We start from the raw sequence: 23,884 nt of genomic DNA on the forward strand, positions 1-23,884 counted from the left end.
TTCAGCGATTCATTGGTTGTTTGAATGATTTATTGTCATGTGTACCGAAGTACAGTGAAAAGCTTTGTTTACGAGCAGTGCAGGCAGATCGTAGTAGGCAAAGATGCACGGAGCAAAAAGGCATACAGGTTACATTGCATGGGCATGTATGAGGTGAGATCAAAGTTAGCAGGATCAGCATTATTTGAAGTGGGAGAGTCCATTCAGCAGCCTAATAACAGCAGAGAAGAAACTGTTCCTGAACTTGCTGGTGCGTGTGTTCAACTTTCTGTGTGTTCTGCCTGATGGAGGACGTTGTAGGAGATCATTACCGGGATGGGAGGGGTCTCTGATGATATTGGCAGCCATTCAGTGGTAGCGAGCCATGTAAATACAGTCCACGGATGGAAGGTTAGCCTCTGTGATGATCTGGGTTGTTCTCACTACCTTCTATAGTTTCTTACGATCTTGGGTTGAACAGTTGCCATACCAGGCTGTGATGCACTTGGACAGTATGCTTTCAATGATGGATCTGTAGAAGCTGGTGAGGGGCTTTATGGACTTGCCAAATTTCCTGAGACAAAGGAGGAAGAAGTGGCATTGTTGTGCCTTCTTGACCATTGCATCTACATAGGAAGTCCAGGGCAAGTTGTCAGTTATTGTCACTGTGAGGAACTTAATGCTCTCAACCCTCTCAACCTCCGCTCTGTTGATGTTATTGGGGGTGTCTTCTTTCTTTCTGAAGTCAATGATCAGTTCTTTAGTTTTGCTGACATTGAGAGAGAGATTGTTATCATTGTGCCATGTCACCAAGCCCTCTATCTCCCTTTTGTATTCTGAGTTGTTGTTGTTGGATATCCATCCTACTATGTGGTATCATCAGCAAACTTGTAGATGCCGTTTGTTCAGAATTCAGCAATACCGTCGTGGGTGTACAGGAGTTCTGTAGGAGGCTGAGGACCTATCCTTGGGGGCTCCAGTGTTGAGTGTTGTTTTAGAGGATGTATAGTTACCTACGTTCACTGATTGTGGTCTGTGGGTCAGAGAGCTGAGGATCCAGCTGCAGAGGGCAGAGCCAAGACCAAGGTCATTGATATTGAGATCAGTCTGGAGTGGATAATGGTGTTGAAAGTGGTTAATCAGCAGGAGTCTGATGTCGATATCCTTGTTGTCCAGACATTCCAGGGATGAGTGTAGGTCGAGGGAAGTAGTGTCCACTGTGGACCTGTTACATCAGTAAGAAAATTGCAGGGGATTGAGGCAGGCTGGGAGATTGGAGCTGATGTGGACCATGACCAGCCTCTCGAAGCACTTCTTGATTAGGGAGGTCAGAGCCATTGGGCAATCGTCATTAAGGTACATTGCATGCGTTAACTTAGGTACGGAGATGATGATGGTCTTCGTGCAGCAAGTGGGGACTTCGGCTTGTAGGAAGGAGAAGTTGAAGATGTCGGTGAATATCTCTGCCAGTTGATCCACACAGGATCTAAGAGCTCAGCTGGGTCTCCAACCGGGCCTGCTGCTTTCCTTGGGTTGACCCCCAGGAAGATCAATCTGACATCTGCAGTGGTGACCAAGGGGACAGGTCTATCTGGGTCCTTTGGGACAAGTGACACTGCGCCACTGACATTCTGCTCAAACCGAGCATAGAAAGCATTGAGTGCACCAAGGAGGGGCGTGTCTTTGTCTGTTATCTTGCTGTGATTCATTTTGTATCCTGTGCAATCAGAAGTTAAATGCTAGTCATAGTCCAAATTTATTTTGTCATTAGAATCACTCTTCTCACCATTTTCCGAAGCCTGCCACTGTAGGGATATGTAAATCTGAGTTCTTGATTCACTTGGAAGTAGAAGCATCTTAGCAGGCGGATGGTCCTGGGATTTTGTGCACTGGCCATTTGACTGGTGCTCCTGCTCCTTCCTCTGCAAGTGGATGAAGTCCCTGGTTGCTCACACCACCTCTTCTGCCGGGGGCTAAGCTGGTCTGTTCTCTTGCCTGGTCTCCAGCCATCCTCCAACTGCCAGCTGCCTGGAGTGTTTCTTCCCTGCCCAGCTGTCTCTGTGAGATACTACCCACACTTTTTATGCCTAAGCTTTCCTACCAAAATCAGAGTTGGTGCTGGTTGGCGGTTTGGGAGGGAGCTTTGCTGATGCTTCCTCTGAGGCTTCAGTTCTTTTTGGGGAAGCAGCGTATTCCTCCACAGACATGATAATGAGGCTAAAGCTGCATGATGGGTGAAAGAGAGAGAGATAGAGAGATAGAGATAAATAGAGAGAGAGAGAATTGTGGTCAATGTTTAAAGATGTGTCCAATCATTGAGACTACTGTTCCTGTCATCTTCTGCATGAGCCAGGAACCTCTCCTCATACAGGGCTAGAATATATTTGTTGGGCACCCATCCACCAATAAAGACTTTGTTTATCTAGTTACAGGCAGTCTTCTCCTTTTATGAAAAAAATGAGGAGATTGAGTGAGAGTACAATGGGTGTCATGACTGTCAGTGCTGTTAAATCTGAAGGAAATCTGGTGAGATGTTTCAAGGGGCTGAAGAGTCAGGAAGGTTAGTGTTGTGGGAAGTTAGGAGGGGCAGGGGAGTGAATGAGGAGAAGGTATTGCAAGTATTGAAATGACTTTTACAGAAAAATGTGGTTGGCACGGTGGCACAGTGGTTAGCACTGCTGCCTCACAGCGCCAGAGATCCGGGTTCAATTCCTGCCTCAGGCGACTCTCTGTGTGGAGTTTGCACATTCTCCCCATGACTGCGTGGGTTTGCTCCAGTTTCCTCCCACAATCAAAAAATGTGCAGGTTAGGTGAATTGGCCATGCTAAATTGCCCGTAGTGTTAGGTGAAGGGGTAAATGTAGGGGAATGGGTCTGGGTGGGTTGTGCTTCAATGGGTCGGTGTGGACTTGTTGGGCCGAAGGGCCTGTTTCCACATTGTAAGTAATCTAATATTGAGAGTGGCCGAGCGTAAGCCTTGGTGAGAGATGGGTACAATACAGAGAGAGAAGTGTAGTATTTTGTCAGAGTGGAGAAGATCATTGACATTCCTTCTGCATTTCTGGCTATTCCTCCATAGCCAAACAGGTAGTGATGTCAGACCAGGCGAGCAGGGTTGGGCACTGTGTCTTTCTCTGTGAATAAGACCTTCTCTACCAGACCACATAGTCCACCAAGACCTCGCGATCCCAGTCAGAGAGCCATGGTGTAATCTTCCCCTTCTCCAATATCTTCAGATTTTGTCTGACATTGAGCAGGGCAACTTCAGAAAGTCAGGGTCCATCTGGATGCACGAGAGGCTTTGAATGACAGCGCACTCACAAGGGCTGCTGATAGTTTGGCCAGTGTCTTCTGAATGGCAAGTTGTTATGGAAAAGGTACATGGTAAGATGGGATGGAAATCAGATGTGAGAGTTGCCTAGGTATAGAATTAATATGGTGAGTTTGGTCAGTTCGGGTGAGAAAATTCATGAAGCATTATCATGAGAAAACTTCCAAAATATTCAATTCTGACATTGCTGAGAAGACACAAGATTCAGCCCTCTGGTTAAACTCTTCTCTCCGATGTGCTCTGAAGTTGACCTTTCTATCATTTTCAATGTCTGGGATGCTCTGGATTTGGTTGCCCGAGCCATTCCTTTCATTGAATTATACCTTGTCAGTAACTGAACGATCTCATCTTTGGAAGTAACCCATTGCTCCATTTCAGTTTTGTTTGCTAATTATTGATTCCAGATTTTCTTGGCTAGATTCATTGATTAAAATTATCACTCCTCCAATTAAGTTTTATTTAACTCTGGGTTGCTAGTTTCTCATAGCTAACCTAAACCTTTTCCCCAAGTGTCCCCTTTCTGACACTTTACCCACCTCATTCCCTGGAACCAGATTCAATAATGCCTTTTTTCTTTTTGGCTAGAAACAAATTCTCTCCCTCTGAGATCTTTCTCTCTCTTCAGATACTATGCCGTAAGAGGGCATTGGTGACTATGAACTTCCATTGAATTTGTCCATAACTATGTTCAGCAAACTATTTTGGCCTTCTGTGGGATGGCTCACCAGGAAGCTTTCCCATTCCAACCACCTCCTGCCAGGATTTTACAGATTGGAAATCACCCAGTATGCACCTTCCATGGGCACAAAGTCCTGAACTGTATTATTACTTCTAGCTGCTGGTCTGTACAATATGCAAAGTCTGTAATGGTACCTCTGTTATTTTCTAACTTAATCCAAATAGGTTCTGCCAATGACTGCAGTGAGTAACTCACATCCTGACTCCTCAAAGCCTGGATGTGTGCAGCTCCAACAAAGTGTAATAAGCTTGACACCATGCAGGACAAAGCAACTCCCTTGATTGCCACTACATACACAAGCACCTACTCCCTCTACCACTGATGCTCAGTAGCAGCACCAAGTACCATCCATAAGATTCACTGCAGAAATTCACCAAAGATCCTTAAACATCCAAATCCATGACCATTACCACCTAGAAGGACAAAGACACATTCCCCTCCAAACTACTCACCATCCTAACTTGGAAATATATCATCATTCCTTCACTGTCATTGGGTCAAAATACTGGAAGTCCCTCTCCAATGACATTGTGGGTCTCCCTATAGCACATGGACAGCAACAGTTTATAAAAGAAGATAACTGCCACTTCTCAGGGCAACTGGGAAGGGCAATAAATCCTGGCACAGCCAACGATGCCCACATCCCATGAGTAAATTAAACATAAATATGATTAAATATATATAATGTATTATCATTATCGAAACATGGACTTATTTTAGAGAAGCAGATGGTTTTGGTTATCTCTGTGAAGTCTTAGTTTTGTTTTGATTTCAGAACAGAACACTCAAACCATTTGTACAGAAGAATGCAGAGTTCAGTTCAAAAGGTAGAATAGATTCTTGGAGCAGAGGACGGGGTTGTTCCATTTCAATTCATACAAATTCTTTAATGTGATAATGTGCCAAGGTATATGTGGAAATGGGTGACTGTGCTGAAAGCAACCCATTTCTTACGGGACCGGATGTGGGGTAGCTAAAAAACTTGGAAGGATGGAATCAAACTCTCAAGTTACTGAACTCGATGTTGAATTCGAGAGGGTACACTGTCCCCAAATGAAAAATGGGAACAAATTAAGAACAAAATTTCAACTAACCCATTTTATCACTCAGCTCTTATAATCAGTTTTTCAGTTACTTTTCTGTCCTGGCCTGCTATCTATAATCTTCTCATTTGCCTACCTTCCTCAAATCTCTCTCGTTTTCCTTCCAATCAGAGAGCCCTGGCTGACTGATATAAAAAGGAGTGTCGGATGTTCTGATACTGAGAGAACCGGCTCTGAGGGAGCTGGATCAGTATAAGGGCTCTCCAAATAGAAATAGAGGGAGACTTGGTGATGGGATACCATCCTCTGTGAAGCTATTTCACAATCTGCCTATCCCAATGATAGCAATGACCTCATACCCCGATGTGTTAACGTTAACTTCAACTCATCTGCCTTTCTCATCAGACTTTTTGCATTAAAATAAATACCACCCAACCTCACTAAACTCTCCTGTGCTTTAACTCGCTGACAATTCTATGCCTTCTTGCATCAATTGCCTTCTCTGCTAATTTTGGGCTGTTCACTTCCTTCTGTTGAATCATCTATCAGGTTCCCACCCTACACCCCAACCCCCCCCCCTATAAGATTAGTTTAATCCCTCCCCAACAGCACTACCAAACCTCCCAGCAAAGATACTGCTCCCTTCTCAGTTCAGGTGCAACCCACCCACCTTGTACCAGTCCCACCATCCCTGAAAATGGTCACTACATCCCAAGAAGGTAAAGCCCTCTCTCCTGCACCATTGTTCCAGTGACACAATTCATGAGTATATGTTGCCCTTGCACATATTTGGTAAAGATGTTCATTGAAGGAAAAAATCAGATTTATACGCATAGAACATGTTTTGTCTTCAGAAGTTCATAGAAAAAACAATGAAGTTGGACAGAATCAAATGAATCAGATAGCAGATACAAGTCGAGTAACGATCAGTACTCTAATTGCTTTTGGGGGGAACAGAACTCCAAAATGAGAGTCAATGTCATAGCTGATCATACAACTCGGAGTGCACAAACTCTCAGAGTGATTTTGCAGACACACAGCTTAGAAGGAGCATTGGTCGCAATAGTTGCTCCAATACAGGTAATAGTGGAAACCAGTTTAAATCCAAGACATAGTACTTTTTGTTTCCCAATTCACAGGGTGTGGGTGTTGCTGACTTCACCAACATTTATTGCTCATTCTTAATTGCCAGAGCATGGATCACCACATTCCTGATGGGTTGGTGTCACATGTAGGTCAGACTAGATAAGGATGGCGGATTTCATTCCTTAAAGGACAAAAAGTCGATCAGATATGTTTTTCCTGAATACCTGGTCAGCCTCAAATCCTTAATTCCAGATTTTAATTGAATTCAAATTCTTCCATCCTCCAGGGTGGGATCGAAACCAGGATCCCCAGAATATTAAATAAAAACCAAAAGAACTGTAAATTGTTTAAATAAAAACTGATGCAACTGCGGATGCTGTAAATCACCACGTAAAAATTCATTTTGAGGAAGGTCACCTGATCTGAAACGTTAACTCTGATTTCTCCCCACAGATGCTGCCAGACCTGCTAAGCTTTTCCAGAAATTTCAGAATGTCACCTGGGTCTCTGGTTTAATAGTCTAGTGAGAGTACCACAAGGCCATCCACTCCCTGTAGTTGAACACTCATGAGTGCTAAGTGGAAAATTGAAGTATAGGTCAAGGTCAAAATCAATTCCAGTTTGAGTAAACTGCTCAGACACAGTCCAAGGTGGGCCAAGGTTCTTCATCAAATTCTGAAAGTTTGGATCAGACAAGCAAGCATCCTCCAAGGGAGGTTGAATTTGATTTGTGAAGAAAGGAAAACAAAGAAATTAAGACTGTGAGGGACTCAAACATTTTGTAAAATTGTCATTAAATGTTAAAATGTCCTTTATTTGTGCAAATAAATGCATGAAAGTTAGTGAAGCTGTTTTCCAACCAAACCTCCATGTTGCTGTTAAGTTTGAGATTTTCTATGATTGACTCCCATTCTGAATAAGGTCGACACAGAATCTGCTGCCTCACTCTGCCCCAATAGTGGAATAAAATGAAAATGACCACAAAAATTTTTTTTTAAATCCAGAAAACAGCTCAGAATGATGCATCAGCAATGAGCCAAAGACTGTCATGAACAGTATACAGGAATGAATGAACAGATAATAGACTGCAACGTTTGTGAAGGCTTGTAGCTCAGGTTGAGGTTTAGGGTGTAGGTTTGCTCGCTGACCTGCAGGTTTGATATCCAGACGTTTCATTACCTGGCTAGGTAACATCATCAGTGGCGACCTCCAAGTGAAGCGAAGCTGTTGTCTTCTGCTTTCTATTTATATCTTTCTCGTGGATGGGGTTTCTGGAGTTTGTGGTGATGTCATTTCCTGTTCGTTTTATGAGGGGTTGATAGATGGCATCTAGATCTATGTGGTAAAATCAATGACTGCAGATGCTGAAAACCAAATACTGGATTAGTGGTGCTGGAAGAGCACAGCAGTTCAGGCAGCATCCAACGAGCAGCAAAATCGACGTTTCGGGCAAAAACCCTTCATCAGGAATAAAGGCAGTGAGCCTGAAGCGTGGAGAGATAAGCTAGAGGAGGGTGGGGGTGGGGAGAGACTAGCATAGAGTACAATGGGCGAGTGGGGGAGGAGTGAAGGTGATAGGTCAAGGAGGAGAGGGTGGAGTGGATAGGTGGAAAAGAAGATAGGCAGGTCGGACAAGTCCAGACAAGTCAAGGAGACAGTTACTGAGCTGGAAGTTTGAAACTAGGATGAGGTGGGGGAAGGGGATATGAGGAAGCTGTTGAAGTCCACATTGATGCCCTGGGGTTGAAGTGTTCCGAGGCGGAAGATGAGGCGTTCTTCCTCCAGGCGTCTGGTGGTGAGGGAGCGGCGGTGAAGGAGGCCCAGGATCTCCATGTCCTCGGCAGAGTGAGAGGGGGAGTTGAAATGTTGGGCCACGGGGCGGTTTGGTTGATTGGTGCGGGATCTATGGTGCGGGATCTAGATCTATGTGTTTGTTTATGGCGTTGTGGTTGGAGTGCCAGGCCTCTAGGAATTCTCTGGCATGTCTTTGCTTAGCCTGTCCCAGGATAGATGCGTTGTCCCAGTCGAAATGGTGTTTTTTTTCATCTGTGTGTAGGGCTACGAGGGAGAGAGGGTCGTGTCTTTTTGTGGCTAGCTGGTGTTCGTGTATCCTGGTGGCTAACTTTCTTCCTGTTTGTCCTACGTAGTGTTTGTGGCAGTCCTTGCATGGAATTTTGTAGATGATGTTGGTTTTGTCCATGGGTTGTACTGGGTCTTTTAAGTTTGTTAGTTTTTGTTTGAGAGTTTTGGTGGGTCCGTGTGCTACTAGGATTCCGAGGGGTCTTAGTAGTTTGGCTGTCATTTCTGAAACTTCTTTGATGTATGGTAAGGTGGTTAGGGTTTCTGGCTGTGTTTGGTCTGCTTGTCATGGTTTGTTCTTGAGGAATCTGCGCACTTTATTTTTTGAGTATCCGTTCTTCTTGAATACATTGTATAGGTGGTTCTACTCTGTTTTCCGAAGTTCATCTATGCTGCAGTGTGTGGTGGCTCGTTGGAATAGTGTTCTGATACAGCTTCGTTTGTGTGTGTTGGGATGGTTGCTGGTGTAGTCAAGTATTTGGTCAGTGTTTGTTGGTTTTCTGTATACTCAGGTTTGTATTCTCCGTTGTCCTTTCTTTCGACTGTGACATCCAGGAATGTGAGTTTGTTGTCGGTTTCTTCCTCCTTGGTGAACTTTATGCCTGTGAGGGTGTTGTTGATGATGTTAAATGTCTCTTCTATCTTGTTTTGTTTTGTGATGATTAAGGTGTCATCTACGTAGTGGACCCAGATTTTTGGTTTGATGGTTGGTAGGGCTGTTTGTTCTAGTCTTTGCATTACTGCCTCTGCTTTGAATCCTGATAGCGGAGATCCCATGGGTGTGCCGTTGGTTTGTTTGTAGACTATGTTGTTGAAAGTGAAGTGGGTAGTAAGGCACAGGTCCACTAGCTTCATGATGTTTTCGTTGGTAATGTGATTGTTGTGGTTGGTGTGTGTGTGATGGTCTCTCTAAAAGTGTGGTAAGTGTTTCCTTTGCCAGGTCGATGTTGATGGAGGTGAACAGTGCTGTTACGTCGAATGAGATCATTGCTTCGTCTTCCTCTATTTTGGTGTTTTTGGTGATTTTTGGGAATTCCTGGGTGGAGTGCTGTGAAACTTCTACTAGGCATTTCAGTCTTACATGTCGTTCTTTGGCTAGTCTGTAAGTTGGTGTTCCGGGCAGTGCGACTATAGGTGAGGTGGGCTCCTGGTTTATGGATTTTTGGTAGTCCGTAGAATCGTGGGGTGTTGGTCCCGTCGGGTTTCATTTTCTGGAATTCCGTCTTAGCTAATTGTCCGGAATTGTGTAATTTTCTTAGGAGAGATGTAATTTTGTTTCCTAGCTGTGGGATCGGGTCTAGCGCCACTTATTGGTAGGTGTTGGTGTCAGCAAGTACTGCATTGGCTTTCTCGACATAACAGCACTGTTCACCTCCAAGAACATCGACCTGGCAAAGAAAACACTTACCACACTTTTAGAAGAGACCATCACACACACACACCACCACAATCACATTACCAAAGAAAAGATCATGAAGCTCGTTGACCTGTGCCTCACTACCCACTTCACTTTCAACAAGATAGTCTACAAACAAACCAAAGGCACACCCATGGGATCTCCGCTATCAGGATTCACAGCAGAGGCAGTAATGCAAAGACTAGAACAAATAGCCCTACCAACCATCAAACCAAAAATCTGGGTCTGCTACGTAGATGACACCTTAATCATCACAAAACGAAACAAGATAGAAGAGACATTTAACATCATCAACAACACCCTCACAGGCATAAAGTTCACCAAGGAGGAAGAAACTGACAACAAACTCACATTCCTGGACGTCACAGTCGAAAGAAAGGACAACGGAGGACTATAAACCTGAGTATACAGAAAACCAACAAACACTGACCAAATACTTAACTACACCAGCAACCATCCCAACACACACAAACAAAGCTGTATCAGAACACTATTCCAACAAGCCATCACACACTGCAGCACAGACGAACTTCGGAAAACAGAGGAGAACCACCTATACAATGTATTCAAGAAGAACGGATACTCAAAAAATAAAGTGCACAGATTCCTCAAGAACAAACCATGACAAGCAGACAAAACACAGCCAGAAACCCTAACCATCTTACAATACATCAAAGAAGTCTCAGAAATTACAACCAAACTACTAAGACCTCTCGGAATCCTAGTAGCACACAAACCCACCAACACTCTCAAACAAAAACTAACAAACTTAAAAGACCCAGTACAACCCATGGACAAAACCAACGTCATCCACAAAATTCCATGCAAGGACTGCCACAAACACTACGTAGGACAAACAGGAAGAAAGTTAGCCACCAGGATACACGAACACCAGCTAGCCACAAAAAGACACGACCCTCTCTCCCTCGTAGCCCTACACACGGATGAAAAAAACCACCATTTCGACTGGGACAACACATCTATCCTGGGACAGGCTCAGCAAAGACATGCCAGAGAATTCCTAGAGGCCTGGCACTCCAACCACAACGCCATAAACAAACACATAGATCTAGATGCCATCTATCAACCCCTCAGAAAACGAACAGGAAATGACATCACCACAAACCCCAGGAACCCCATCCAGGAGAAATATATAAATAGAAAGCAGGAGACAACAGCTTCGCTTCACTTGGAGGTTGCCACTGATGATGTTACCTAGCCAGGTAATGTAACATCTGGATATCAAACCTACAGCTCGGTGAGCAAACCTACACCCTAGATAATAGACTACATTGTCTAAATAGGCTGCATTGACGTTAAACAACAAACTGTAAGAAATATGGATGCTGAAAATCAGAAACTAGAACAGAAGTTGTTCCAAAAGCTCAGGACATCTAGTAGTATTTGCAGAAGAAATTAGAGTTAATGTTTCGAGCCCAGAGACGCTTCTTCAGAACTAACCGGGATTTAAGCATTTCGGTTCTAGTACACTGTTAGGGCAATAATCAGCACATAAACTCTTATCAGAAATCATTATTAACTGGAGCATCTTAGCAGCAAGCTTCTCTTCAGGAAATCCTAAGTTGTTAAAAGGAATTAATGTGCATAAAATAATTCAAAAATGTAATTCCATGTAATGCTTTCAAGCTGGCATATTAGTTCTTTCTGGAAATATGACAGTTAAAGGATCATTGTTGAGTAGATTTGCCAAATACCATGTATCAGCATACTGCTCATTGGCCTTTGAAAATTTGGCTTGACAGTACAAAAATCTTATTAAGATGCCCTCGAAATGGTCAAAAATTGTGTTAAGTAACAAAGCGTTCAGAAAGTAACTGAGAAAGTCTGTTTCTAATTTCAAGGAAAATAGTTTAATTGATCAATTCAGTATGATAGTTCAGAAAATATGATTACCTCAGGGTTCATGAATAAAGTTTTTATGATTTGAGCATTGCATGTGGTTTTCAATTGATTGGTTATGCATAATTTGCATTCCTTTTTCTGATTTTAGTAGTCACAGTACGGTCTGCCTTTTAGTGTAACACAGAGAAGTTATCAAACAATTAATGGTACTGTTTCTGATATTTCTTTTGTAACTCAATTTAAGATCCTGTTAACAACTCAAAGTTTGAGTTGTGTAGAGATTATTACAACAACGAAGAATCAATGTGCTTTCTTGGACTGTGCATTATGAATTTGAAATTTATATATCTTGGAACCCAAAATCACCGTAAGTATTATTGCTAGACTATTAATCCAGAAATTCAACCAATAGTTGGGTACCTCACTTCGAATATCATCCTGGCAGATAGTAGAACTTGAATTCAATAAGAAAAACAGGAGTTAAGAATCTACTGATGACCATGAAAGCATTGTTGATTGTGAGAAAAACTCATCTGGTTCACTAGATGAGATTAGATTACTTACAGTGTGGAAACAGGCCCTTCGGCCCAACAAGTCCACACCGCCCCGCCAAAGCACAACCCACCCATACCCCTACATCTACCCCTTACCTAACACTACGGGCAATTTAGCGTGGCCAATTCACCTGATCTGCACATCTTTGGACTGTGGGAGGAAACCGGAGCACCCGGAAGAAACCCACGCAGACACGGGGAGAATGTGCAAACTCCACACAGTCAGTCACCTGAGGCGGGAATTGAACCCAGGTCTCTGGCTAACCACTGTGCCACCGTGCCACACTAATGTCCTTCAAAGAAGTAAATCCGCCATCTTCAACTGATCTGGCCTACATGTGACTCCAAATCAACAGCAATGTGGTTGACTCTCAGTTGTCCTCTGAATTGATCTAGCAAGCCATTTAGTTGTACCAATTGTTACAAAGTTCCAAAGAAATGAAACTGGACAGATCACCTGACATCAATTTAGGCACCAGACAAGACAAAAGCAGAAAAAAGCTGTCGACCCTGCAAGGTCCTCCTTACTAACATCTGGGAGCTCATGTCACACAGACTAGTCAAGCACTGCTGCCTCCCAGCGCCAGAGACCCGGGTTCATTTCTCGCCTCAGGTGACTGACTGTGTGGAGTTTGCACATTCTCCCTGTGTCTGCGTGGGTTTCCTCTGGGTGCTCCAGTTACCTCCCACAGTCCAAAAATGTGCAGGTTAGGTGAATTGGCCATGCTAAATTGCCTGTAGTGTTAGGTGAAGGGGTAAATGTAGGGGAATGGGTCTGGGTGGGTTGCGCTTCACAAGAGTGCTGCTCAGGGAGTCTTCAACATTGGATCTGGACACCATGAAGTCTCATGGCTTCAGGTTAAACATGAGCAAGGAAACTCACACTGATTACTAAGTAACCCCCTCTCTCAGCTGATGAACCAGTACTCCTCCATGTTGAACAATACTTGGAGGAAGAATTGAGGATGGCAAGGGCTTAAAGTGTACTCTGGGTGGGGGGATTTCAATGTCCACCAAGAGTGATGCAGCAGCAGTACTACTGATCAAGCTGGTCAGGTCCTAAAGAACATAGCTCTGAGACTGGGTGTGCTCCAGGTGGTGAGGGAACCAACAAGAGGGGGAAAAACATACTGGACCTCATTCTAACCAATCTGCCAGCTGCAGATGCATCATACCCATGCATATGTTCGTGACAGTATCAGTAAGAGTCACCACTGCACAGTCTTTTTGGGCACAAAGTCCCACCATCACGTATGGAGAGTAACATACAACAAGTTGTATGGCATTATCCCTGTGCTAAATGGGACAGATTTTCAACAGATCTAACATGTAAGACTGAACAACCATTTGAAACATGTAAGATAGGAGCAGGAGGAGGCCATTCGGGCCTTCAAGCCTGCTCTGCCATTCATCACGATCATGGCTGACCACCCAACTCAATAGCCTAATCCTGCTTTCTCCCTGTAACCTTTGATCCCATTTACCCCAAGTGCTATATGCAGCCACCTCTTTTATACATGCAATGCTTTGGTATCAACTACTTCCTGCGGATTTGACCAGCGACAGAAAGGAAAGGCGATATATTTTCAAGTCAGGGTGGTGATGGCTTGGTGGGGAACTTGAAGGTGATGGTGTTCACAAAAATCTGCTGCTCTTGTCCTTCTGGATGAAGTGGTCATGGGTTTGAAATGAAAAGAGAAAATGCTGGAAAATCTCAGCAGATCTGGCAGCATCTGTAAGGAAAGAAAAGAGCTGACGTTTCGAGTCTAACTGAACCTTTGTCAAAGCTTTGACAAAGGGTTAGTTAGACTCGAAACGTCAGCTCTTTTCTCTCCTTGAAGATACTGCCAGACCTGCTGAGATTTTCCAGCATTTTCTCTTTCGGTTTCAGATTCCAGCATCCGCAGTAGTTTACTTTTATGGGTTTGAAATGTGCTGTTTGAGGATCCTTGGTGAATTCGACACTGCTGCTACTGAACATCGATGGTGGAGGGAGTAGATGCTGGTGGATGCGGTGCCAGTCAAGTGGGCTGCTTTGGCTTGAATGGTGTCAAGTTCTTGAGTGTTGTTGGAGCTGCACCCATCCAGGCAAGTAGGGATTATTCCATCATACTCATGATTTGCACCTTGTACATAGTGGACATGCTTTGGGGGGTTAGGAGGTGAGTTACTCGCTGCAGTATTCCTAGCCTCTGACCTGCTCTAGTAGCCAGTGTGTTTATGTGGTGAGTCCAGGAGAGTTTCTGATCAATGATAAACCCCGTGATGTTGATAGTCGAAGATTTAGTGATGGTAACACATTGAATGTCAAAGAGCAGTGGTTAGATTGTCTCTTACTGGAGGTGTCAGAGCTTGGCAGTTGTGTGGCATGAATGTTACTTGTCAGCCCAAGCCTGGATATTGTCCAGATTATGTTGCATTTGGACACAGACTGCTTCATTATCTGAGGAGTTGTGAATGGTGCTGAACATTGGGCAATCATCAGCGATCATCACCACTTCTGACCTTATGGTGGAGGGAAGCAGTTGAAGATGGTTGGGCCTTAGACATTACCCTGGGGAATTCCTGCAGAGATGTCCTGGAACTGAGATGACTAACCTCCAACAACCACAACCATCTTCTGAGGTGTCAGGTCCGACTCTAACCACCAGAGTAATTTGCCCCTGATACCCACTGGTTCCAGTTTTACTCTAACCTATACACTTAATGGTAAGGTCCTAGGGAGTGTTGCTGAACAAAGAGACCTTGGAGTGCAGGTTCATAGCTCCTTGGAAGTGGAGTCACAGGTAGATAGGATAGTGAAGAAGGCGTTTGGTATGCTTTCTTTTATTGGCCAGAGTATTGAGTACAGGAGTTGGGAGGTCATGTTGCGGCTGCACAGGACATTGGTTAGGCCACTGTTGGAATATTGCATGTAATTCTGGTCTCCTTCCTTTCGGAAAGATGTTGTGAAACTTGAAAGGGTTCAGAAAAGATTTACAAGGATGTTGCCAGGGAGGGGCTGAACAGGCTGGGGCTGTTTTCCCTGGAGTGTCGGAGGCTGAGGAATGACCTTATAGATGTTTACAAAATTCTGAGGGGCATGGATAGGATAAATAGGCAAAATCTTTTCCCTGGGTTTAAGTCCAGAACTAGAGGGCATAGGTTTAGGGTGAGAGGGGAAAGATATCAAAGAGACCTAAGGGGCAACTTTTTCACGCAGAGGGTGGTACGTGTATGGAATGAGCTACCAGAGGATGTGGTGGAGGCTGGTACAATTGTAATATTTAAGAGGCATTTGGATGGGTATATGAATAGGAAGGGTTTGGAAGGATATGGCCCGGGTGCTGGCAAGTGGGACTAGATTGAGTTGGGATATCTGGTCGGCATGGACAGGTTGGACCGAAGGGTCTGTTTCCATGCTGTACATCTCTATGACTCTATGACTGCTTGATGCCATACTCGGTCGAATGCAGCCTTGATGTCAGGGGCTGTCACTCTTACCTCACCTCTGGAATTCAACTCTTTTGTCCATATTTGAACTAAAGCTGTAATGAGGTCAGGAGCTGAGTGGCCCTGGTGGAACTCAAACTGGACGTCACTGAGCAGGTTATTGTTGAGCAGGTGCTGCTTGATAGCACTATTGATGGCAACTTCCATCACTTTACTGATGATCGTGAGTAGACTGATGGGGCGGTAATTGATTGGGTAGGATTTGTTCTGCTTTTTATGTACAGGACATATTTAGGCAATTTTCCACATTTTCAGGTAGATGCCGGTATTGTAATTGTACTGGAGTAGCTTGGCTAGGGGAGCAGTAAGCGGGAAGTTCTGGAGCACAAGTCTTCAGTACTATTGCTGGAATTTTGTCAGGGTCCATCGTCTTTGCAGTATCTAGTGCCTCCAACCATTTCTTGATATCACATGGAGTGAATTGAATTGGCTGAAGATTGATATCTGTTATGCTGGGGCCCACTGAAAGAGCTGAAAAATGTATTGCTGGAAATTTTTCCTGAAGAAGGGCTTATGCCCTAAACGTCAATTCTCCTGTTCCTTGGATGCTGCCTGACCTGCTGCGCTTTTCCAGCAACACATTTTTCAGCTCTGATCTCCAGCATCTGCAGTCCTCACTTTCACCCACTGAAAGAGGCTGAGATGGATCATCCACTCGAAACTCCTGGCTGAAGATTGTTGCTAATGTTCAACTTTTAGCTTTATTTTTTGATTTTTCTACTTAGTACTAAGCATTACTGTAATGTTTAACTTTTAACTTGTTCTTCCTTTCTACCATGTTCTCATGATCCTGTACCTAGGTACTTGCAACTAAAATGACTCCTTGTGTGGCGACATTATATATTTTTCACTGTACTTTTGTGCTTGAGTATATGTGACAATAACAATCAAGATATAAATCTGAATCTATTTCCAAACCAGTATCATAAAAGATGAAAGCTTTAAATTCCATAGACAGTCCTTTTATCTTCAAAATATTGACTATCAATGTCCTCACTTTCATCAGACACTCATCCTTATTCTTCACCTTCAGGGTCAATTTCTTCACTGCTGTCATTGTTCACACATCAGAACTCATTTAACATTCCAATGTCTGTATTATACCTACACTCAACAGCACCCAAAGAACTTAATAAGCTTTCCTGTTTCAAAGCACATGCTGATCTCTTCACCTGTACAAGCTGAGCAGATTGCATCTGAACACAGCTAGAACTGAATTCCTTGTGAGACCTTTTACTTCTGCTTTTGGGAGACTATAAATTAAATTGGCAGGGTATGGAAACCAAGAGAGAATATTAGAGAGCATTAACTGATGCACAAAATACTAAGTGGAAGTGCAATTACTGGGAAGGATGTAGAGGAACAGATCTGCAGGGAAATAACAAAGAAGTGTAAATATTAGAGAATAATTATAAAACAGGGACTTTAATTATTTGAAAGTTGTCTGGTAATATGAAGGACAGAGGAGACAATGCAATCTTAGACTGCATTCAAGAGAATTTCCAACAACAACATGCTTCTAATCAATGAGAAAGAAGTCATTACTGGATTTGATTTTTGGGAAACGAGAAAATCAAATGCTAGTGAAGGGACATTTATGGGATAGTGATCATTGGATCATAGGTTTAGGATGTTCATGGAAAAGAATAATGCAAAATCTAGAGTGACAATAATTAACTGGGGGAGAACTCAATTCAATGGTGCAAAAATGCAACTGGACCATATCGGCCCGAACTAAGTTTGGCAGGAAAGATTGTAGCTGAACAATGAGCTATCTTCAATGAAGAGATGGTTCAGCAAAGTAAAGGTGTACGAAATGGAAAATAATTCACAAGTTTTTCTCATATTGGAAGTAGGTATGTTGTAGAGCTCCCAGGATCAAAATTGATTTTGATTGATATGATCGGTATAAATTGATTGACATACATTATCTAGATCTTGGTGTGCAAATGACAATTTCAAAGTTTATGGATGACACAAAATTTGGTAAAATTGTAAAATGTGAGTAGGCTAGGGTAGAATTTTAAAAGGACATAATAATGCTCTTCGGGGAGGGGTTTAAACTAATGCAGCAGGAAATGGGATCCTGATTTGTAGTTCCAGTGTACAGGAGATTGAGGGTAGTGAGGTCAGGGATAGGTTTACAAGGTCACGAGAGGGCACCAGCAATCAGGATGTTGGTTTGAAATGTGTGCACTTCAATGCCAGGAGCATCCAGAATAAGGTGGGTGAACTTGCATCATGGATTGGTACCTAGGATTTCAATGTTGTGGCCATTTCAGAGACATGGGTAGAGGAGGGACAGGAATGGTTCTTGCAGATTCCAGGATTTAGCTGTTTCAGTAAGACCAGAGAAGTTGGTAAAAGAGGTGGGAGTGTGACATTGTTAATCAAGGGTAGTATTACAGTAGCTGAGATAACGTTTGAGGCTTCATCCAGTGAAGTAGTTTGGGCTGAGGTTAGAAATAGTAAAGGAGAGATCACCCTGTTGGGAGTTTTCCATAGGCCTCCGAATTGTTCCATGGATGTAGAGGAAAGGGTAGCAAAGATGATTCTCGATAGGAGTGAGAGTAGCAGGGTAATTGTTATGGGCAACTTTAACTTCCCCAATATTGACTGGGAATAATATAGTTCAAGTAGTTTAGAATGGGTCAGTTTTTGTCTAATGTGTGCAGGAGGGTTTTCTGACACAGTATGTCGACAGGCCAGCAATGGTCAATGCCATATTAGATTTGGCACTAGGGAATGAACCCAGCCAGGTGTTAGATTGGGAGGTAGGTGAGCACTTTGGCAATAGTGATCATAATTCAGTCATGTTTACAATAGCTATGGGCAGGGGTAGTTTTATACCGCGGGGAAAGAGGTATAACTGAGGGAAAGGCAATTATGATGCAGTTAGGCAAGAGTTAGGATGTATAGGATGGGGAAGGTAACTGCAGGGTATGGAAACTCTTAAAATGTGGAGCTTATTGAAGGAACAGCTACTGTGGGTCCTTGATAAGTATGTACGTATCAGGCAGGGATGTAGTTGTCGAGACAGAGAGCCATGGTTTACTAAAGATGTTTAAGCTCTTGTCAAGAGGAAGAAGAAGGCTTATGTGAGGATGAGGCAAAAGAGTTCAGTTAGGGGGCTTGAAGTTGTACGTTAGCCAGAAAAGATCTAAAGAGAGGGCTAAGAAGAGCCTGGAAGGGCCATGAGAAGTTGCTGGTGGATAGGATCAAGTAAAACCCTGAGGCCTTCTATAGATTTATCAGGAATAAAAATGTCGAGAGTAAGATTAGGGCCAATCAAAGACAGTAGTGGAAAATTGTGTGTGGAATCTGAGGACATAGGGGAAGTGCTTAATGAATACTTTTTGTCAGTAAAGGGCAATGTGGGTGAGAATACAGAGATGGGTGGGATTGAGGTTGACAAAGAGGAGGTTTTAGCAATTTTGGATGATCTGAAAATAGATATGATCCTGAGGCCAGAGAGGAATTATCCTCGGATTCTCTGGGAAACCTGGTAGGAGATTGCAGAGCCTTTGGCTTTGACCTTTATGTTATCATTGTTGACAGGAATAGTGCCAAAAGACGGGAGGATAGCAAATGTTGCTCCCTTGCTTAAGGACAACCCTAGTAATTATAGGCCAGTGAGACTTAATTCAGTTGTGGCTAAGGTGTTGGAAAAGGTTAAATGAGGTAAGATTTATAATCATCTGGAAAGGAATCATTTAATTAGGGATAGTTAACACATTTTTGTGAAGGGTAGGTTGTGCCTCACTTATTGAGTTCTTCGAGAAGGTGACAAAACAAGTGGATGACAGTCAGGCGGTTGATGTGGTGTATATGAACTTCAATAAGGCATTTGATAAGGTTTCATATGATAGGCTATTGCACAAAATATGGAGTTTCGGGATTGAAGGTGATTTAGCAGTTTGGATCAGAAATTGGCTAACTGAAAGAAGACAGAGAGGGTGGTGGTTGATGGGAACTGTTCATCCTGGAGCTCAGTTACCAGTGGTGTGCTGCAAGAATTTGTTTTGGGGGCCAATCCTGTTTGTCATTTTTATGAATGATCTGGAGGTGGGCTCAGAAGGATGGGTTAGTAAATTTGCAGATGACTCTGAAGTAGGCAGAGTGCTGGATAGTGCCAAAGGATGCTGTGGGTTACAGAGGGACATAGGTAAGATGTAGAGCTGGGTTGAGAAGTGGCAAATGGAGTTCAATGCAGAAAAGTGTGAGGTAGTTCACTTTGGAAGAACTAACAGGAATGCAGAATACTGGGCTAATGGTAAAATTCTTGGCAGTGTAGATGAACAGAGATATCTCAGTGTCCAGGTGCATAAATCCCTGAAAGTTGCCACCCAGGTTGATAAGGTTGTTAAGAAGGCGTATGGTGTGTTGGCTTTTATTGGTAGGGGGAATTGAGTTTAGGAACCAGAAGATCAAGCTTCAGCTGTACAGGACACTACTAAGGCTGTACCTGGAGTATTGCTTGCATTTCTGGTCACCGCATTATAAGAAGGATGTGGAAGTTTTGGAAAGGTTTCAGAGGAGATTTACTAGGGTGTTGCCCAGTATGGAAAGAAGGTGTAATGAGGAAAGGCTGAGGGAACTGAGGCTGGTTTTGTTGGAGAGAAGAAAGTTGAGAGGTGACTTAATCAAGACATATAAGATAATCAGTGGGTTAGATAGGATGGACAGTGAGAGCCTTTTTCCTTGGATGGTGAAGGCTAACATGAGGGGATGTAGCTTTAAGTTGAGTAGTGATAGATTTAGGACAGATATCAGGGGTAGTTTCTCCACTCAGAGAGAAGGAGGGGTGTGGAACGGCTTGCCTGCAACAGTAGTAGATTCGCCGATGTTAAGGGTATTTAAATGGGCATTGGATATACATACGGATAATAATGAAATGGTGTAGGTTAGATGGGCATCAGATTAATTTCACAGGTCAGTGCAACATCAAGGGCTGAAGGGCCTGTACTGCACTGTAACATTCTATGTTCTATGTATGAACAAGCTGGTGGAGTGGACAAAAAGCATGATCGGCGATACAGGAAAATAAATAGACTATATGAATAACCTGCAGAAGGCATGGCATGGCAAATAAGGCTCTCCAGTGTTTGATTGAGGAAAATATTAAAAAGTGAATCTGAGCGTAGGATATGAGCAGAGAAATATTGTGAGCTCCTGGAAGGTCGTGCACTAGCAAGAGTTCAGCAGTCCATCTGTCCTGTGAAGTTCAGCTCAAGAAACTGCATGAGCAGTGACTTCACGGAATCACAGAATTCTTACAATACAAAAGGAGGCCATTCAGCCCAATGCATCTATACTGGCTTTCGAAATGAGCATTATGACTTTGTGAATCTCCTGCTAATTGTCCATTGATTTTATTCAAATCATCATCTATTTCACCGAGAATGTCTCAACTGAGCTTGTCACCAAGCAATGTATTCCAAACTCTAACTATTCACTGTGTAAATTTCTTTTTCTCTCATGTCACATTTGTTTCTCTTGTTTAATTACTTTAGATTTCTGCCTTCTCATTCTCTATTCTTTAACAAGTGGGTGCAGTTTCCCTCCATTGACATTCTCACCACCTCTCATGCTTCTGAAAATGCTTATCAAATCTCCTCTTAATATTTTTCTCTCCCAATTTCGCCAATCTTTCTTTGTAACTGAACTGTTTCATCCCTGGAACCATTCTTATGCACTCTCTGCAATGAATTCAAATCCTTTCAATAATGTGATGTCCAGAAGTATATACAATACTCCTGCTGAGGCCTGACAAGTATCTTGTATCAGTTCATCATAACCTCCCAGCTCTTTTTTCACTGTGTTCCTATTAATGAAGCCTAGAATACTGTATGCCTTAGTAACTGTGTCTCTCTACCTGCTCTACTACCTTTAATAACTTATTAGTATATATGTATATGGAATCATCAACAGTTGCAAGTTCTCCTCTAAGCCACTCATTAGCCTGACTTGGAAATACATCACCATTTATTCAGTATATTTATATCAAAATCTTGACATTCCCTTCACATTACAGGTTACTTACACCGAAAGGATTGCAACTGTTCAAGAGTCAACTCACTGCTACCTTCTCAGGAACAGCTAGCAATGGGCACTAAATGCAAGCCTATGCAGTGACACCTATATTGAATGAATCAATGAGTGAATGAGTGAATGAAGGAATGAACACACAGGTCTCTCTGCTCCTGCACACCTTTAGAATAATACCCTTTTTTTAAACAGTCTATCCATCTTCTTTGTAATAATCTGCATCGCATCACACTTTCTGCATTGAACTACATAATTGAACTGCTCCTGAACTGAACCTCACTCCTGCTAGCACAGGAACTTTCAGGAGCTCACATTGTGCCTCACTGACTTTCTGGACTCAAACCCACCTTTTAATGATTTTCTCGATCAAACACTGTAGAGTTTTACTTGCCATGCCTCACGTTCTGCAGGTCATTCACATAATCCTTTTCTCCTCTCTGTCTGATCATGCTTTTTCCCTTCTTTGTATTTCATCTCACCTCCCCATTCTCCAGCACTCTTTCTCTCTCAACCCTTCCTCTCTTTTGACTTTTGCTATTGCAACCATTCTAGGCTTGAAACCATCTTGAATGATCCCACAGTCTTCCTCTGCAGCTACTTTTGTGTTCCCTTCAATGTTTATTGTAACAACTCATACTTTGTCCAATTGCAGCAACTCCCATCTTCTCACCATGAATTTCCTGTCCAACCCTTTGGAATTCACTTTTCTAACCATTTGTCTGTGTCAATTCCCAAGTTCCACTTCCTTTGTTCCTGCTATTACATCACACTCATTCAATTTTACTGTTGAGTAGGTTTGGTGTTGTAGGTTTTGTTAACAAGGCCTGGTGAAAGGGGGTTCCAGCTAAAATAGTAACCACTGTGAAATTGTTGAACAAGAGAAATATTGTGCAACTTCTCCCCTTAAGGAAACCTTCAAGAAAGTGTTTTCCTCACCACAATTTATAGATATTGAAGTCAATTGTGGTGATTTATATTGTTACAATAATGTGCTTTATGTTAAACAAGGAAATTGGAAACATGAAATTGAACTTTTAAAAAATAGATTTTTTTAAAAATGTGTCTGAAAGTGACCAACCACACAGGTCGGGATGGCTAGCCCTAATATATATGGCAAAACTTTCCACATTCCAACTGTATTGGAATACAGAGACCAAGTATGCAAAATTAACAAATATAATGACTCCAAGCAGTGTCATGAATCCACCTCTCCTGCCACAGACATTTTTAATCAATCTATTTGGGCATGGCTTAGCACATCTGGAGTAGGTAAGAAGTCAATCTGAGCCATCTGGTCCCAGTACCATTACACTCCAAGTGTCTTCAGCTCTTGCTTCGTATATTTTATAAACCACCTGTTCAGAGATGTTATTACACAAACCTGGAGAAGGTGAGACTTGAATCTGGGCCTCCTGGCTCAGAGATACAGACATTACCAACTCATCATAAGACCTCAGCAGCTTCAGCTATATTTGCAAGGCACCTATGATAATCACTGGAGGTGTGCAACTACTGAAAATCAACCATTGAGGTATGATTACTTAAACAATGAGACAGTGGTTTAAGATAGCTCAGTAGGCAAGAGCTAATCAATGAGACAATCATGATACAGTTGGAAAATGCAGTTATGTTTGAATTGCTGGCAATTGATGAGAGCAGTCACAATAAACCGGCAAGTCTACATGTTCAAAGCACATGCTTTTGTGCAGAATTGTACAAGGAACTGAGAAATTGAGTGAACTCCCCCTGCTTTCTCTCTTATCATGCAGCTTGAAAGTTGGGCCCGGATGTTGTCAACTCTCTCTGCTTGTGCTGCAAATTTGGTTTAAAGAAAGAAATCAGCTCAATAGGTATGTTCCTGGAGAAAAACTCACGTCAGTCATCCACATCTTTAAAATGGAAGCATCAAGGCCATCAAATAAAGCCTGGAATCAGCTGACTCAGCAAACCACAAACAATGGACTAATTTACATAATCTTCTGAACTCTGCATGCAGGTGTGGGCACATGTGTTTGTGTGAGTCACTACCTATTTTATTATTTTACTTAGCTGTATAATAAAGCTGACATCTTTCTTTGTTAAGCTAAGTAACCTGTCCAAGTGGATCTTTAATAATCACTGTCATAAACAGTTATGTAGTGACTGAATTGGTAAAAAAAATGTTTTGCATGTCAAAACCGTGTTGTAGTCAAATATGAAGAGACAAAATGGGGGCCCATTTGACTCTTCTTCATCTGGCTGTATGCATTCACT

Source organism: Chiloscyllium punctatum, chromosome 1, assembly GCF_047496795.1.
Source record: "Chiloscyllium punctatum isolate Juve2018m chromosome 1, sChiPun1.3, whole genome shotgun sequence".
Lineage (NCBI taxonomy): Eukaryota > Metazoa > Chordata > Chondrichthyes > Orectolobiformes > Hemiscylliidae > Chiloscyllium > Chiloscyllium punctatum.